We start from the raw sequence: 18,337 nt of genomic DNA, 5'->3' as shown, positions 1-18,337 counted from the left end.
ATATATAATGGCTATCATACATGACGTATACACAATTAGGTCGGTACTGTAGTTGAAAGCCAAAGAAAGGCAAGAAAGGAGATAAGGGCGGAAACAATAAAGAAGAGCGCAATTTCATGTTAACAATCTCAAAACACAATAGTAGTTGTCAAATAACACAGATTTTCATAAGTATAACATCAGCGTTCTATAAAAGTTCCCCAATTTTTTTCATATTTTTTCATTGCCTTTACGCCCCTGATGTTTGCTAAAGCAAGCTCCATTGAGTGTACTTCAATTACCAATGCCCACCAATCCCAGATTTTCGGTGTTTCTGAGCTGATCCAGGCTCTTGCCACAGTTAGTTTAGCACAAGATATTAATATTGTAATCAGGGCGGCATGTGGGAGTGGAGCTGGATAGATATCTAATAAAACAGACACAGCTGTTAACGCTGGTATCTGTATCTGCTTCATATGCAAGATTTTTTCAATTTCGCACCAGAAAGTTTTCAAATTCGGGCATGAGAACAACATATGTATCAGGTCTGCCGCTTCAGTAGAACATTTAGGGCATTTAGTACGATCGCTATAAGTGTTGTTGGAGGACCATAAGAGATTTTTTCAGGGGTGTAATATAGCATACATGTTGTTCTGAATTGTTGGAGTCTTAAGCTGGATGATCGTACTCGCTTGTTAATATTCGTCAAAGAGTTTGTTATCTGTTTAGAAGTTATATTTGATCCCAATATTCTGCTCCATTTATCAGCAAGCTTACTGCAATCGTTAGATTTGACAGCAATAAGAGTTCTATATGTCTCACTTATAACAGATTTGTTTTTTGATGAGTGTAAGCAGATCCAGATGTCACATTCTGGAGCTTCCAAAATTTGTTTTTTGTTAATCAGATAATCATGTATCTGTAGGAATTTGTATCTCATATTTTCGGATAGATTGTATAGTTGCTTAAGGGTGTTGAAATCCATGAAGCCCTGTATATTGTATAAGTCCCCTAAGGTATTAATACCTAGTCTAGACCATCCGTGGCCAGTGTTATCATTAAAGATATTTGGTAGGCCTGGATTTCCCCATAGTGGTAAATTTGAATGAAAAAGGTTAGTATCACAAAAAGATAAGATATTGCCCCATATCTTTGTTATATCTCTAGCTGTCTTAAATTTGACTCTTTTGTAATAATTGGGATCATTAGTTCTGAATAAAAATAGATTTGAATCAGTTTTTAGCATGAAATAATGAAAAAATAAAGCCCTTCCTTCGTTGAGTAGGGAGCGTAAACGATTAGTGAAAGTAGACCAAAAATATAATTTAAAATCCGGAAAAATAAGCCCACCTTCATGTGCGTCATTTTTCATAAGGTTTAATGATCTTCTCGCCTTTTTATACCCCCATATAAAACTGCTAAATATTCCATCCAGTTTCTTAAAAAATTGATTATTTAATGCTAATGGTATAGATCGAAATAGGTATATAAATTTAGGTAATACCTTCATTTTTATCAAATTAATTCTGCCAATTATATTGAGAGGTAGCCTATGCCATTTTTTTAATAGTAACCTAGTAGATTTGATTAATTCATCATAATTTATTTTATTAATGTCTTGTACTTTGGCTGTTATTCTTATTCCCAGATAAGTGGCTATTTTGCATATCTCAGGCACCATCACAGGTGGGGCATAGTTAACTATTATTTGCGTTTTTTGTAGGTTTAATTTATAGCCCGCTACCTTGCCATATTTCTCTGCTTCTAAAATTATTCCTTTTTGGGCCTCTACAACATCTTCCGTGTAAACCGCTATGTCGTCAGCATATGCTGTTATTTTTAATTCTTGGTGTCCTGATTTAAACGGTATGATCTGGGTTTGAGATTGAAGGGCTAGTAAAAAAGGTTCTAAAGAGAGTGCAAATAAAAGAGGTGAGAGAGGGCAGCCCTGTCGAGTTCCTCGTAAAATCCTGAAATCTGAAGATACCAGCCCCCCATAGCTAGTAAATGCAGTTGGTTTGTCGTACAGTACTTTAATACATTTCAAGAATTCACCCCCAAACCTAAATTTGGATAGTACGCACCAGAGAAAATCCCATCCCACTCGGTCAAAAGCTTTTTCAGCATCTAACAAAATCATACCGAGTGGGGTGGCATCCGTCTCTGCAACGTCAAATGCTGTTATGGCCGTATTGACATGTATGGTGGTGTCTCTCCCAATGATGAAGCCATGTTGCTGTGGGTGGGTAATCATGGGCATAATGGGGGCCAGTCTTAGAGCTAGAATTTTGGCAAAAATGTTCGCATCAGTATTTATCAGTGAAATAGGGCGATAAGACCCTCTTTCTTCTTTCGGTTTGTCCTTCTTCAGAAAAAATATTATTTTAGCCCTGTTCCAAGATTGTGGTGTTTTTCCTTCAAGGCCTACAGATTGGATTACTTTCAGCAAGGGTTGTTCAAGCTCTTTTAGGCATGTTTTATATATTTCTAATGGTATAGTGTCTTCCCCTGCTGTTTTTCCTGTGGGTAATGAAGCAATAGCTTGATGTAGTTCTAGCATAGTTATCTCATCAGACAACGAGTCTATCTCTATGATATTTTGAGTATCTATGGTGTAGTTTTCAATATATTTCTGTATGTCATCTATGCTAGGGGTCATTTCTGGGGTGTATAAATTCTTATAATAGTCAGCAAATTGTTCCAAGATGTCTTGAGGTTTATTGTAGATTTGGTTCCCTCTCCCCCGTATACTTGTGATTGTAGCATTTGCTCTATCTTCAGCAGTTTTATAGGCCAGAATTTTCCCAATTTTATCCCCACCTTCATATTGATTTATTTTAAATTTATGTAGGCTGTTTATGCTTTTTTTGATAAATTTGGATTTTGCTTCATTTTTCAGTGACGTGAGTTTAAGCCCTATTTCTATGCTCAATGGCAAGTTGGCCTGGAGAGATGATGACAAAAGTTCCTCTTGGATAGTTATTTTTGACATCAAAGTATCATTCTATTTTTTTTATTCTATGTTTTGTCTAATCACGTAAGTTTGAGTATAGCCTCTAATACTAGCTTTGCAAGCATCCCAAACTATTGCTGGTGATGCTGAATTTGAGTTTATATTTATGAATTCTGTGAGATGTAATTTTAGCTGTGTTATATAATCTGTATCCGATATTAGATGTCTTGGGAAAGAAAAAGGCCTAGGCGTGATTCTATTATCTGTTGTTTTAAATGATAAAATTATAGCATTATGGTCAGAAGAGATGCGTGGACATAGGATCATAGAGCTTGTATTCAATAGGTTGTCGCTTATAAGTGCCATATCAAGCCTTGAGCATAATTTATGGGGTGCCGAATAGTACGTATATCCTGGCCTACTGGCATATAAATTTCGCCAAGCATCTTTTAAATTATGTATACGGCATATATCAAATATGGAAGCCCTTGTTTTATGCATTCTTTGATGTCCCCCAGATCTAGTTGTGTCTATTCTATAATCCATGATGCAATTAAAATCACCCATAATAATAAGTTCTCCAGTCCAGTCTAATAGCTTAATGTTCAATTCGTCAAAAACAGTAGGGTCATCTATATTGCATCCATATACCACGCATAAAACATAGTTGACATTCTCAAACCGTATCTGGGCAATAGCCCATCTACCATTTTTATCGCAAGATGTTTGTATTATCTCAGCCTTAAATCGTTTATCTTTAAGTATAGCAACTCCCCTAACAGGTTGGCCATAAGCTGAGCTGATGATAACTTCGTATCCTAAATGGTTGAGAAGTTTTCCATCCTTCCCTGTGATATGTGTCTCAGATAGAAGGGCAACATGGGAGTTATGCACTTTTAATTCTTCTTCTATCAGCATTCGTTTATTCTTGCTATTTAGCCCAGCAACATTCCAGGCTAGACATTTTATTTCATACATCTATAAATCAGTTTAACCAAAAAAAGGGACAAAATTAAAGCTTTGCTCTCGAAGCTTATCTTATATTGATCAGAGTATTGCCTTGGTCTCATGTATTGTGTTCTAAGAGTTCGTTTGATATACACAAAAGTTCCAATATCGTTGTTTAGTTCCACCACCTCAGCCTGCAAACTATTTTCTTTATTTTTACCTCCCCCACCCTCAACCCCCCAGAGTGCGGAGAACACCCTCCCACCACCCCCCTCCCCCCTAGCTCTCACCCCAGCCGGGGTAGAGCCATCCCTCAGCATCTGCTGCCGCTGGATGGGCAGCTGGTTGGCAGGTCAGCACCGGAGCCCCCCACCCTCTCTTCACTTAGACAGTCCATAAATCCATAAGTCCACCGAAAAGAAGATAAGTTTGATATTAATCTAGAATGTTGCTATGCACATTACCTAGATAAGCTTATAGATTTAGACAGTTGAAACTAAATTTGTTTATGAATAAATTCTTAACAAAGAATAAAAAAATTCTTTTTACAATGTCTCCATTTATGTTAGTACCTAATTCTTGGTTTTGGAGTTAGTCTTGCTTGAGCCAGCAGTAGTGTCGGCTAAATATGCTTCTGCTTCTTTTATGTCTGTAAAAAAGTGGGTGCGGCCCCCTTTTATTACCTTTAGGCGTGCTGGTTCTTGAAGAAAGACTTGGGCGCCGCTTGATTTAATTGGGTCTATCAACTTACGTAACAACCACCGTCTGTCCATAGTTTCTTTACTGAGGTCAGAGCGGACAAAAATCGAGATCGCACCAATAGTTACCGGGGTGTTAGGGCGAGCTCTCTGCCAGATAGCCTGACGAAGTAAAAAATTGCCAAAAAAAACCAAGAAGGGGCGCGGGAACTGGCCCCCTCTGTTTCTCTGTATTAGAGGAAGGCGGTGTGCTCTCTGAATTTGTGAGTCCCAGTCCCAGTCCGCTAAATCAGGGAAAGCTTTCTGAAGTAGCCCCACTAAGTAGGCACTCGGATCAGATCCTTCTGTTCCTTCCGGTATGCCAAAAATTCTTAGATTCGAGCGTCTCTGTCTGTTCTCCAAATCTTCCACTTTTTGTTGTAGAGTCGCAATCTGTGTTTCATGTTTATTGGATGAGGATGCCGTTTTAGCACTTATTTCTTCCACATCAGCAACTCTTTGCTGTAGTTCCACGATATCTTGTGAAATTCCTCCAAACTTTCCAGTCAATTCTTGTAGGACTGCCTGTACCTTGTTGTTATCTTCTCTCAACTGTAGATAGTGTTCTTGAGCCTCGGCCCGTTGATTACTTAATAGCTGAAGTTTTATATCCAGTGGGGAGGCATCAGTTGAGTCTCGTGAGTTTGGTTCCTCTTCAGGGGTAGTTGTATGGGCAGTTATATGGCTATTATTCTCCAAGATATTATGAGGAGATAAAAGTTCATAAGAGGAGTTCACAGGAGATATAGGAAGAGCAGTATTCTCTGTTGTCTTTGCATCTGTTGCGGCTGGGGAAAGTATTTGTGGCTCAGACGTCTCACCCTCTATTGCAGGAATATCTATGATAGAATCTTGCGGCTCATACAGCATTGATATTGGCATTTGTTCAGAGAGAGTATCTGATGCTGTGTTAGGTGGCGTGTTAGACAAATTAGGTGAAGTAGTAGAGGGATCACTTTTCCCATCGTTGACATCATCATTATTAGCATCGCTAGTATTTCTTTGTGTAGTTTTGTTAGAGAATAATTCTGTTGGGCTTGCTCCAGACAGTCTTTGGGTCATATTTTTTACTAGCCCTTTTGTCACCATCCATCTTATTAACGGGCTTTTGTCTTGTAAGGTTTTTGTCGAAGTCTGGCTGTTATTTATCATAGAGCTATTTGTCAGTAAGCCCGGTCCAAGATGGCGGAGTGAGGATCGACGCCAGCAGCTCACCCGGAGTCTCTCCTCTCACTCTTCACATGCGAGATGCGATATCCACCGAAAATAAAGCAAAATTAAAATAAAAGAACTGAAGCCGACATCAACGCGAGGGAGCTGCGTTGCGCTGTGCCGGGTGCCGATGGAAAAAGTCAGCGACGGCAGCTTTGCACCGGTGCTCTGAAAACAGATACGAATGCGAGGAAGCCGAGCTATGCCGGGAGAGGAAGTCGGCGACGGCAGCTCTATGCCGATGTTTTGAATCTTGACGCTGATGTGGGGAACTGTGCCGTGCCGCACCGGGAAAGGAGTCGGCGATGGATTGAAGCTGACACTAACGTGAGGAAACCTCGCTGTGCCGGGAAAAGATTTGCGACGGTAACTCAGTATCAATGCTCTATCTTGCTGCTACAACTGAGTTTCTTCGACAGACGATTTTTGGTCTGCTCAAAGGCTCTGGGCTCCGCTCACCTGGACTTGCACGTCTGAGCCACCTGAGCCGACAGGCTTCGAATTTTTGGAGACAAGGAAGAATGTCACCGAAGCACCCTCCCAGAACTACGAGGAACAGCAAAAACACAGCGAGCAAACCGGCGCCTCCTCCTCATTTACCTGTGCAAATACCGTTACAGCTAAGCTCGTCTAACCTGACAACAGCAGCGGCGTCTGCTACCCCTTTGATTCCACAGACTTTGGGCATGTCAGAGAATACTCCTCGAGAAGTGCCTGCTCTTGCAGCCTCAACTGTGCCAAACGCCCCAGCTGCTAGTAAGGAAGGGGAGAAAAAGAAGAAAAAAAAACTTCCCGTTCTTACAGAAGTCGCAGAGATGATTGAAGTCTCAGACACGATGGGAGCTCAACGACAGGAAGATAGCAGCATCGCAAAGCAGGTACTGAAAAAGATTAACATTTCTTCGGTAGCGATTGGGAAAAAAACTGGGCATACGGGGGAGACAGCAGCTAAAACTACTGCTAAAAATGACGCCAAAAATAATATAATGACAAAAGAAAGGGCAGATGAGGAAGATTCGGCAAATATCCTAAACGGGGTCCAAGATATAGATATAACAGTAGCAACAGAAACAGAAACACTAAGAAAGCCAAGCTCTAGTCCATGTACAGATATTCAAAATATTTCTGGTGGGGTAGACGCCAATTTAACAGGCTTAGCAACCAGTCCTGATCAAGGAACTATGGCTATGGTTCCTATAGCAGACTTAGCTGAAGGCGGGCTAGTGGGAGATCTGGTAATAGAGCGGACAGACTTTACTGAACAAAGCTCTTTTGAAGATTGTGACGCTGAAACAGAAGACGAGCCAGGGGAGAAGGAGAATAATGTCGGCATGAATATAAAATCAAAAACTAAGAAAGGACGTACACAAAGAAACAAATCCAAGGCAAAAAAAATGTGTAAATATTGCAATGACAAATTAGAAGAAAACAAAATGCCAGCTAGAGGAATACATAAGAACCTAGAATTAGTACCTAGTCCAGAGGAACTGGCAGATTTGAATACATCTGAGTCAGTTCTTATTCAATCTGTTCACCCATTTCAAGCTATAATTCGCATGGAGCCTAAAACAGGTAAACTGCCACCAAAAGATTTACAAAGATGTCTGAAAGGAAGGGTTGTGTACTAAACTTTAGATTTTAAGAAAAATATTGAAACTGTTGGTGGAGATAGAGAGGAAAATGAGTCAGTAGTTATTCTAGTAAATACCAACAAAGAGTCGGAAAATATGGCAAGAGTTTGTAGATGTTAATAAACTTCAAAAGGCTATGATATATCTTGCACAGAACAATATTTTTTATAAAAATGTAAATGCTGATGAAGAGGTAATAAGTTTAGAAGATGAATCAGAAATTTCAAGTGGTCGAATAGAGAAAGTGGACAAGTCGAGAAGTGAAGAGATTTATTAACTTTATACAATATGTTTTCTACATTCAAAAGAAGTAATAGGAAACAGCATCAAGTTATTTCAAATTAAAAAAGCAAAGGGAACTCCAATGGGTGTATGAGAGAAAAGCTTAGAAGCTTGTTGTTTTCCACAGCTGTTCCCTACTGGATTTGATGAGTGACCTGTATGGATTCTAGCTTCAGAATACCGCTCAACAAGATTATACTCTGAAGATCCTAGATTTTGACAGTGCATTCCATATATATGTCACCTTTTGTTTAAAGGTGATTTGTCTTCTCTTTCGTATGCAGTGAACCACCTACTGAAAACGGGAGTTCATCATCACTTGTTTCAACCAAAGAATGCATGGAAAAAGTTGAATATAAAGATGAACATTTGGAAGCACAGTTAATTAATTTGAAGGCATGTCAACGCGGAACCAATGAATATTGGTTTGTTGTCATGGTGAAAGTGTATCTTAGGAAACTTAGGTACACCAACATGTTTTGTAACACTTAGCTGTGCAGAGCATGCATGGGAATATTTACTTGAATTTCTACGAGAAGCAAATTACAATATCAAAAATATTCAAATGAAGACACCTGGAGAAATGTGTTCATTGGATCCTGTAAATTGGAGCTGCCCTTGACACTTCCAGGTAGGTCGCTCCCCCTCCACATAGCCTGTGTGTCCCTGCCCCAGCTGCCGCTGCTGAGGAAGTTTGAGGCCCTCCTCCACCCGCAGGCTACCACCTGCGCCTCATCCCTGGTGGCCAGTGGTAGGCCGTAGGTTTGATCATCTTCCATTGTATTGCCTGTATTTTCTTTCATTGTCCCCATTGTAGTGACTGCCTTTGCATTGTTGTTTCTGTGAATGCTGTTGTCTGTCTCCCCTGTAGCATGTACATGGTCTGTGCCCATTCTCTCCCTCTGTTCCCCTCGCTGCCCCCGTGCCTCTCTGCCCGGTTTCCCTTCTGCTTCCCTCGCTGCCCCAGTGTCTCTCTGCCCAATTTTTCCTTCTGCTCCCCTCGCGGCCCCTGTGTCTCTCTGCCCGTTTTTGCCTTCTGTTGCTATGCTGCCCCTGCACTTCTGTGACCTTTATGCCCTTTCTTGTGACCTTTTTACCATCTGTGCTACTTGTCCCCCCGTTTTTTTTTACCTTTCTGCCCTTTCCTGGAACCTTTCTGCCTCTGTGCCACTCGTATCCCCCCGTTTTTTGTGCCCTTTCTGCCCTTTCTTGGTACCTTTCTGCCTTCTGTGCCACTCGTTTCCCCTGTTTTTTGTGGCCTTTTTACCCTTCTTGTGACCTTTTTGCCTTCTGTGCCACTCGTTTCCTCCTGTGTTCTTGTGACCTTTTTGCCCTTTTTTGACCTGTCTGCCCTTTTTGCTACTCGTTTCCCCCTCAATTGTTGTGCCCTTTTGCCTTCTGTTTCCTTTGTCGCACCTCACTGCCCCCGCTGCTGCGTCCCCCACGACGGCTGCTGCCACTACGATGCCAGCACTCTGCATGCTCTCAACCCCGGATAGACCCACAACTGCTTTAAGGCCGCCCTGAAACGCATACACATTCCTTTCACCTGCCGGAACTGCAGCTACACCAGCCACAGAGCCGACAAACCACCCGCCAAGAAAGACCTCAACCACCTTCGATGCATACTACTGAACACCCGCTTCGCATGCAAACATGCCGTCGAGCTCTGGGACCTGCTCAACAAAACCTCCCTGGACGTCGCCTTCCTGACAGACCTGGTTAAAAAACTGCTCCACACCCGACATCGCCATAGCCATCCCAGACGGCTAAAAGATCACCCGCAGAGACCGCACCAACGGAATCGGATGAGGAATCGCCATCGTCCACAAGAATAAAATCAGTGTCTCGACTAGCACCGACGACGCGGTCAGCACCGCCGAACACATGCATTTCCAGATCCAAACTGACCCCAACTCCACCCTCAGAGGCACCCTCATCTATCGATCCCCCAGACCCCGTCCCCAGTTCAGTGACTCCATCGCCGACTTCATCGGAGACCTGAACTTTCACCTTGAGAACAATAACAACAGCAATTCCACCACCCTGATCGACACCCTCGCCAACCTCAGACTGAGGCAACTCTGCCGGCCCCATGCTTGACCCCATATTCTCCTCAAGCCTTCACGTTTCCATCAGCTACACCACAGAACTCCTCTAGACCGACCACCGCTGCATCCACTTCACCTTCCAGAAACCCACCACACACAACCACACCCAACAGATCCCTCGCACCGCGGGAGCAAAAACACCGAAGACCAACTACATGCAAACTTCGCTCTCAGCCCACCCACCAAACCCTCCAACACCGACGTCGCTGCTCACAACCACAGACGCTGGATCGAGGACTGCACCAACACCCTCGCCCCGCTGAAGAAACCCCCCCACAGAGACACCAGCAAGAGGGCAAGCTTGTTCACCCCAGAACTCCTAGATTCCAAGCAAGCCTGCCGGAAAATATAGAAGAAGTGGCACAGTGAAAAAACTCCATGCAGCACACAAGGACGCCGTCAGCAATCACCACCACCTCATCAGGGCTGCCAAGACCTCCTTCAAAGACCACCTCGACAACAACGCACACGAAAACAAGGAGCTCTTCAACATCATGAAGGAATTCTCCAACCCCAGCTCCAACACCAACGGCATCCCGCCGTCGCAAGCCCTATGCGACTCCCTCACCAACTTCTTCCACCGCAAGATAGCAGACATCCACGACAGCTTCAACACCCAGACAGCCCCAACAGACAGCAACACAACAGACTCTCTGCACACTATCGACCACGTCCCCTTGCTAGCCTGGACCAGCGTGAGCATCGATGACACCACCAAGACCATGAGCACAATCCGGCTCTCCGCCAGACCCATTCCCGCACCACATCTTCAACAAAGCAAGTAGCTCCATCGCACCCCAACTACGCAACATCATCATTCTCTCCCTTGAGCTGGAAACATGCCGAGATAAACGCCCTACTCAAAAAAAACAAGGCAAACCCAAGAGGCCTCTAGAGCATCCAACCCATCTCTCTGCTCCCCTTCCCGGCCAAGGTCATCGAGAAAATCGTTAACAGACAACTAACCTGATACCTCGAAGAGAACAGAATCCTGGACCCTTCCCAGTCAGGGTTCTACAGCAACCACAGCACCGAGACCACCCTCATCGCCGTCACCGACAACATCAGGACCCTACTAGACAATGGGGAGACTGCAACACTCATCCCCTTAGACCTCTTCGCCACCTTCGACACCATCTGCCACCGCACACTACGCGCACGTCTCCACGCCACAGGGATCCGAGTCAAGGCTGTGGAATTAACCACCTTTTTCGTCTCCGGCAGAACCCAGAGCGTATGCCTCCCCCCGTTCCGTTCCGAAGCATCCGAGATCATCTGCGGCGTACCCCAAAGATCCTCCCTCAGCATGACACTGTTCAACATTTACATGGCCCCGCTCGCACACGTTGTCCGACTACACGACCTCAACATAATCTCCTACGCTGACGACACTCAACTGATCCTCTCCCTCACCAAGGACCCCATCACCGCCAAAGTCAACCTCCATGAAGGAATGAAGGCAGTCGCCGACGGGATGAAGATCAGCCATCTGAAGCTGAACTCGGACAAGACGGAGGTCCTCATCCTCAGCTCCAACCCGTCAGCCTGGGGCGACTCCTGGTAGCCAACAGCACTGGGGGCAGCCCCGATCCACACCGATCACGCCCGCAACCTGGGAATCATCCTCGACTCAACGCTCTCAATGACCAAGCAAGTCAACGCCATCTCCTCCTCCCGCTTCAACACCCTCTGCATGCTCCGCAAGATCTACAGATGGATCCTGACAGATACAAGAAAGAAGGTCAACCAGGCCCTCGTCAGCGGCAGACTCGACTACAGAAACGCCCTCTACGTGGGAGCCCCTACCAAGCTCATCAATTGACTACAAGGCATCCAAAACGCCTCGGCACGACTTATCCTCGATGTACCACGACACGGCCACATCACCCCCTATCTGAGAAACCTGCACTGGCTCCCCGTCAACAAGAGGATATCCTTCAAGCTCCTCATCCACGCACACAAGGCACTCCACAAGACCGGCCCAGCCTACCTTAACAGACAGCTTTCCTTCTACACCCCTAACCGCCAGCTACGCTAAACCGACCTCTCACTCGCCACTGTCCTGCGGATCCGAAGAACAACCACCGGTGGGAAATCCTTCTCCCACCTCGCCGCCAAGACATGGAACACCCTCCCACTGAGCCTACGTCAGACCCAAGACCTGCTGACCTTCAGGAGGATACTAAAGACCTGGCTGTTCGATCAGTAGCGGCCCCTACCTTCCCCCCCGCGCCTTGGGACCCTCGCGGGTATGTAGTGTGCTTAACAAATGACTGATTGATTGAATGTCTGCAGTTATTTTAAACATAGGTTTCAAGCTATGATGTCTTTTATCTGCAATAAAAATAATTGTCCTCTTGGAGAAGTAATTTTTTGTGGGGTCAAAAAGAGTATAAAGCAAGAGTTGCTCCACATGTACAAATTTGGAACGGATACTGATGAAAAAGTATTGTCTTTCATCGAACAGTATGTTACGTGTGAGATTCCCAGAGGGGGAGAAAAAAGCTGAGAAAACAAGTTCTACGTTTTCAGAGTCACTGTTGTGGAAAGTATTGTCGACGAAAATACAAGTCTAAAGGAAATTTTTATACCAAGTGTCCGTTTGGAGTCCCACATCCAGTAATTTCTAAAGGAAGAGTAAATTCTTGTCCGCTGTGAGACACACAATAACTAGGAAATCACCAAAGAATACTGCAACTGAAAAAGAATAGAATAGTCAAAGTATATTAATGACTACAATTGAGTTATTTTGAAAAAGTGGAATGCAAACATGGACATTCAATATGTTGCAGATAACTCAATCGCAGTTGCACACTATGTTACATCATATATAACAAAATCAGAAAAGACAAAGATGAAAGAAATGTGGGAAGAAATTTCCCAAGAGAAGAGCCTTAGCAAAAAATTGTACAGCTTTATCTTGTAAATGCTTGTTCCACAGAGAAATTAGATCCTACGAATGTTCGGATAGCCGGTGCTCTTCTAGTTTATATTCAAAGTCATGTGGAATCATTTGGGTAAGTTTAGGTCTTGCCTGCAGATCAAATAGAGTGTTGAACACATTAGAGGAAATTCAATACTTAGCAGAGAATGATCCGAAAAGTACAGAAATTCTTAAAACTAATATGTTGGATACATACTATCCTAAAAGGAGTCCACATCTGGAAGAGCTGTGTCTGTATGAAATACTTCAACATTACAGCTTTAAAAGAAATGTTACACAGAATTTAAAACAAGGAAAATATGCAAAAATTGGATTTGACGGATGTTTAGTGAAACATGCCAAAGGAAATAGATGGGAGAATTTTTTTATTTTGCACTTTCGCAACTGTTCAAGCCATGGCATAGCGAAACTGAACTACCTGGACATTTTGATGGCTATGAAGATTCTTTTACTGCATGCAAAGATAAGATTGCATGTACAATTATTCCTACATATCTACAAATGTTAAATGATGAAATTGAACAAGAGAAGACTATTACAGCTGAAAAAGCTAACAACAGTTCTCAAGATAGTCAGAGTTCTGTTGCAGCTAGTCAAGATCCACTGGGACAACCATTTATCGAAAATGAAGCAGCAATAGACATGTATGAAGTAGAAATTGCAATGCAACAAGCACAACAAGAAAGTACTATGTTGGAAAACTTAAAAGAACAGCTAAATGTTGAATAGAAAGAAATATATGTACAAGAGACAGAACAGATACAACATGGTTTGATGCATTAAAAAAAGATATGTATATGTTCATCATTTAAACCAATTCTAATGTACATCAGTGGTCAAGCTGGAACTGGTAAAAGTTCTTAAATTAAAGTTTTGACTAGTTATCTCCAAAAAACTACAGATTCACATTTATCTTGCGTTATAACAGATCCGACTGGATTAGCAGTGAACAATATTAAAGGAATTACTTTACATAGACTACTTATGTTACCAGCTGAACATGATAATAAATTAGAACATCAGAAGTTGTCTTGAGATGCTTCTTATAAAGTGTCAAGAGTGCTGAAGAAAATTATAATTCTCGTCATAGATGAGGTGAGCATGGTCTCAAACGTAATGCTTGCCTTTGCACACTTGAGAATGCAACAGGTTTTAAAAACAAATTAAGATGTTCTGTTTGGCGGCAAACATGTAATTGTAGATATAATTGTACTACATCTAACTCCTGTAAAAGGACAATCAGTTTTTAAAACAGTTGTGCATGAAGACACTAGGAAATGTTTGGGATGTACTGGAAATGTGAATATATGGTTACATTTTGAATATAAATACCTTATAGAGAATATGCGAAAAGCAACTGATGAAGATTATAGAAATATTCTGAAAGATATACGAATTGGTGTCCTAACCAAACATGGTTAACAAGCTTTAGAAAGTCGATTATTGAGGAACTTGTTTACAACTGAAAACACACCAGATGAAGTATTGTGTAAGAAAATTGGAGAAAAAAGTCTCCCTAATGCCTACACTGCAAGAATGTTGTACATTTAACCAAGAGCTTCTAAAATTGGAAAAACAAGAAATAGTTCCTTTTCAAGCTATTGATAAACCTAGCATCAGGGAGTGACCCTTCTTCTTTCAGAGAAACTACAGACTAAATTGGACTCTTTGGAAAAGTCTGTATCTAAACTGATGGCTTAAAAGTTTGGATGTATGTATAAACTGTAATTTTGCGGCATATTTTAAATGTAGAAGGAGGTTTAGTAAATGGAGCAATGGAGAAAGTTGTTGATTTTGTGAAATATCTGAACGGATATGGAATAGAATTTCTGAAAATAATGTTATCAGATTACAGAAGTAAAACCGATTGGGTGTTGTGCTGTATGTTTTTTGATTGTAAAAGACTGATATGTTCACAGAAAACAGTTTCCTTTGTCTTTCGCATATGCAGTAACTATTCATAAATCTCAAGGTTTAAGTGTAGACAGTGCTTTGGCAAATATTGGAAGTACTGTTTTCAAAGAGGGAATGGCATATGTTGCATTACCTCGAGTTAGAACATTGTCTGGTTTGTATTTGATTGATTTCAATGACAAGATTAGTACTGATGTAAATTGTGTAAGAGAATATAATCGTTTAAGAATACTTTATGCACCAAATTTAGGTGAATATCCCATTTATGAGAAACGTGTTATGTAGTCTAAACGAAAATATGTTAATGAATCAAGTGCGGTTGAAAAGCATAACAAAATCGAACAGAAAGGAAAAGGTGTAAAGAAACAGAAAGTGGTGATGACGTTGTGGGATACAAATTGGAGAATAGTTCAGGTATCAACCGCTATTGTAATCTCATTCCGAATTTTGTATTTTACCTAGAAGATCTTCATAGTGAAATTATGGAAAATCAGGAAAAACGATTATGCTCTGCACTTTATGATGTATTTCAACAATTGACAACTGACAGAAGCAAAAATGCATACTGTTTGTGGTACTTGCTAACTCTTGGATATATGTACTGGTTCTTTGACGTTCAGTCTTAATATACAACAAGATGCACAAGAAATTCGGATGGTAATGCTTGGGTTATTAGAAGATGAAGGAATAGATATTGAAAACTTATTTGGACTAAGTTACAAATGGGATCATAAATGTGAACAGTGTTCATTTAATTCAAGCAGTGTAGTGGACACAGAATGATTCATATACTTCACAATAGCTGAGCATCCTGTCATCTGGCACAACCGCACAACAAATTATCATATATATATATATTCACTGAAAAAAGCATAGGTTATAGACCATATATAGTTAGGAATCAAGCACCCGCAATCCACTGCTGATGATGTCACATATTACATCACTGACCATGTCATGAATGATGTAATATGTGACATCATCAGCAGTGGACTGCGGGTGCGCGATATATAGTTAGTGCAACTAACTATATATGCGAATTTCAATGGTTTTGTGTGAGTAAAATAAGGTTTTGTAAATGCTAATTCCTAACTATATATGGTCTATAACCTATGGTTTTTTCAGTGAATTTCAATGATTTTTTAATAGCAAATATCAAAAGCTGTAAAATGTATTCTTCTTTTAAAGGAAAAATATATTTTATATCTTTTTAATATAATTTTTTTATGCATCTGCCAAACCCTGACCTCTTAATAGTGCACTGTGGTGGAAATGATTTGGGCACTTTGACTGGGGTTGGTCTGGAAATGCTATTAAAGGACACCTTTCATCAATTGATGACACTTTTTCCCCAAACTGCCCTGGTATATTCCAATATATGCCAAAGACAGAAATGGAACTGGTCCAACCAATTTTGTTCACAATTTGAGAAAGCACGGAAACATGTGAATAAATCTGTTTCTGCTTACATGAGAGACTTTAGAATGGGTTTAATATACAACAATAACTTGCGTTACAACATGCAAGACATCTACAGAGGAGATGGTGTGCACTTCTCCGATGAGGGGAATAGAATATTCCTCCTGAATTTAAAACTGTGCATTGGAACCTACTTGTAGGTACCTAAATTAGCCACAGAACCCAATAGCTCTTTTCAGAGCTACCCTACCTCTGATCATTCAAAACGTTTTTCTTTTTCTAACTTTTTTCACTATTTTTCACCAAAGTACGCTCCCCGGTTCGCTTACCGGTGCGCGTAACGGGCGCTCCCCACCCGAAATTTTTTTTTCCATTTTATTTTTGCCTATATGAGCGTCCTAAGCCCCCTTCAGAAAACCTAGAGGGTCAGGAAGTGTCTTCCCTGCCCTCTTCTACCCATTCCGAACATTGTTTGCCCTCCATCTTGTGTCACAATTCTACCGAAACACAAAATGGAGGACTCCCGTAACGCTGCCGGTACGCGTACCGGGGCGCGCACCGGTGAGCGCTCGCTAAAAAAAGGTGGGAAAGTAATTTACAGAAAAACCACTGGAGACACTTTCATGAAATATAGAATAGGCCCTAGTACATAGCAGTCCCTACCATTTACCCAAATGTGATGGAATTCCATTGAGAAAATTATGCTGTAGGCCTGACTAAATATCCTGAGGTAAATTACATGACAAAAACACATATGAAGTGTTAGAATTGACAACCAATTAAAATGTTACTTTCATTTTCTACTATTATTTCAAGACATTTGTTTGGTTAAGTACCTGAATATATATAAAGAAAGAGAGAGAAACACAGCCATTTTGACTACTACTTCCTGAAGTACATTTCAAGAGCATTTTCACTGACAACTTTAACTTCCTTTTCAAAGGTAAGATACAATTTAAAATAATTGAATGGAGAACTATGTTATGCACTTTAAATTAATTTAGGAAAACGTTTTCAGATAGTTACATACTGTCCCTCTTTAAGAGTTAGTCATTGAGAAAGACTTAATTATTTAAATTATTGATTGAGTTAGGCTTCTGTGGTATAATTATGAATTTACTTAGGCTTCATCACAGGCACTTTTTAATAGTTCTACTTCCTGCCTGAAACCATGCACTGCCCAAAGATAACTTCACTGTTAAAAACTCACAAGTACCTGTCTGAACTTAAACCCAACAGTGCCCTATCTCCACTGATATATTTATTTTTTATGCAATTTACAGCAAGAAAATGGAAGCACAGCAAAAAGAAAATGCAATTTCATTTCAAATTAAGATTAAGATTAAGATTGAAAACAATCCTAACGAAGAAAAAGAAGAAGTAGATTTTATGGATGAAACACTAGACCAAGAATTAATAAAATGTGCTGAAGAATGTGATTCTTGGAATGAAAAGGAGGACATACCTGATGATTTAATGTTACAAATTCTGTTAGATTTTGAAAAATCAGAACAATAAATTTAAATTTTAAAAGTTAAAATTGTTTGAGACATTATTCTTTTTAATATGAAAATTATGAAATAGTACCCAAAAAGATAAAATATAAAGTGAGACTTAAAATATACTGTGCAACTTTTTGTGGTACATAGTAAGTTTGCTCATAGTTACTTCCTTTCTCCCACTATATTATCTCCAATGTGTATTTAACATCTCTTTATCATCTCCTGCCTCCATGTTCTTTCTGCTTTCCTGACAGACTATGCTATGAATTCCATATACCACAATAACTTCTGAAACAACATGCAAGATATCTACAAAGGAGACGGTGTATATTTATTTTTAGACTCTGCATTGGTACTTACATGTTGGTACTTAAATAAAAAAAACAAAAAAAAAATACAACAAAAGAACAATCAATAAACATACAATATTTGAAAATTCTTTCATTCTTTTTTCCCTATATTACACTCCCAGGACCGCTTCCCGGTGCACGTACCGGGCGCTCCCCCTGCAAAAAAACGATAATATTTTTTTTTTTTTTGCCCCGCGGGGCCCTTTCAAAGCCCCCTCATCAAACCTAGGGGGTCAGGGAAGATGTACTCTGCCCTCTTATGCTCATTTCCCCCTTTGTTTTTGCCACCTCTTGTGTCTCGATCCTGCCGAGACACAAGATGGCAGCCGCTCCGGACTGTTTAGAATGTTCACAG

This window comes from Lissotriton vulgaris, chromosome 1_1, assembly GCF_964263255.1.
Source record: "Lissotriton vulgaris chromosome 1_1, aLisVul1.2, whole genome shotgun sequence".
Classification (NCBI taxonomy): Eukaryota; Metazoa; Chordata; class Amphibia; order Caudata; family Salamandridae; genus Lissotriton; species Lissotriton vulgaris.
This window is presented reverse-complemented; position numbering follows the sequence as displayed.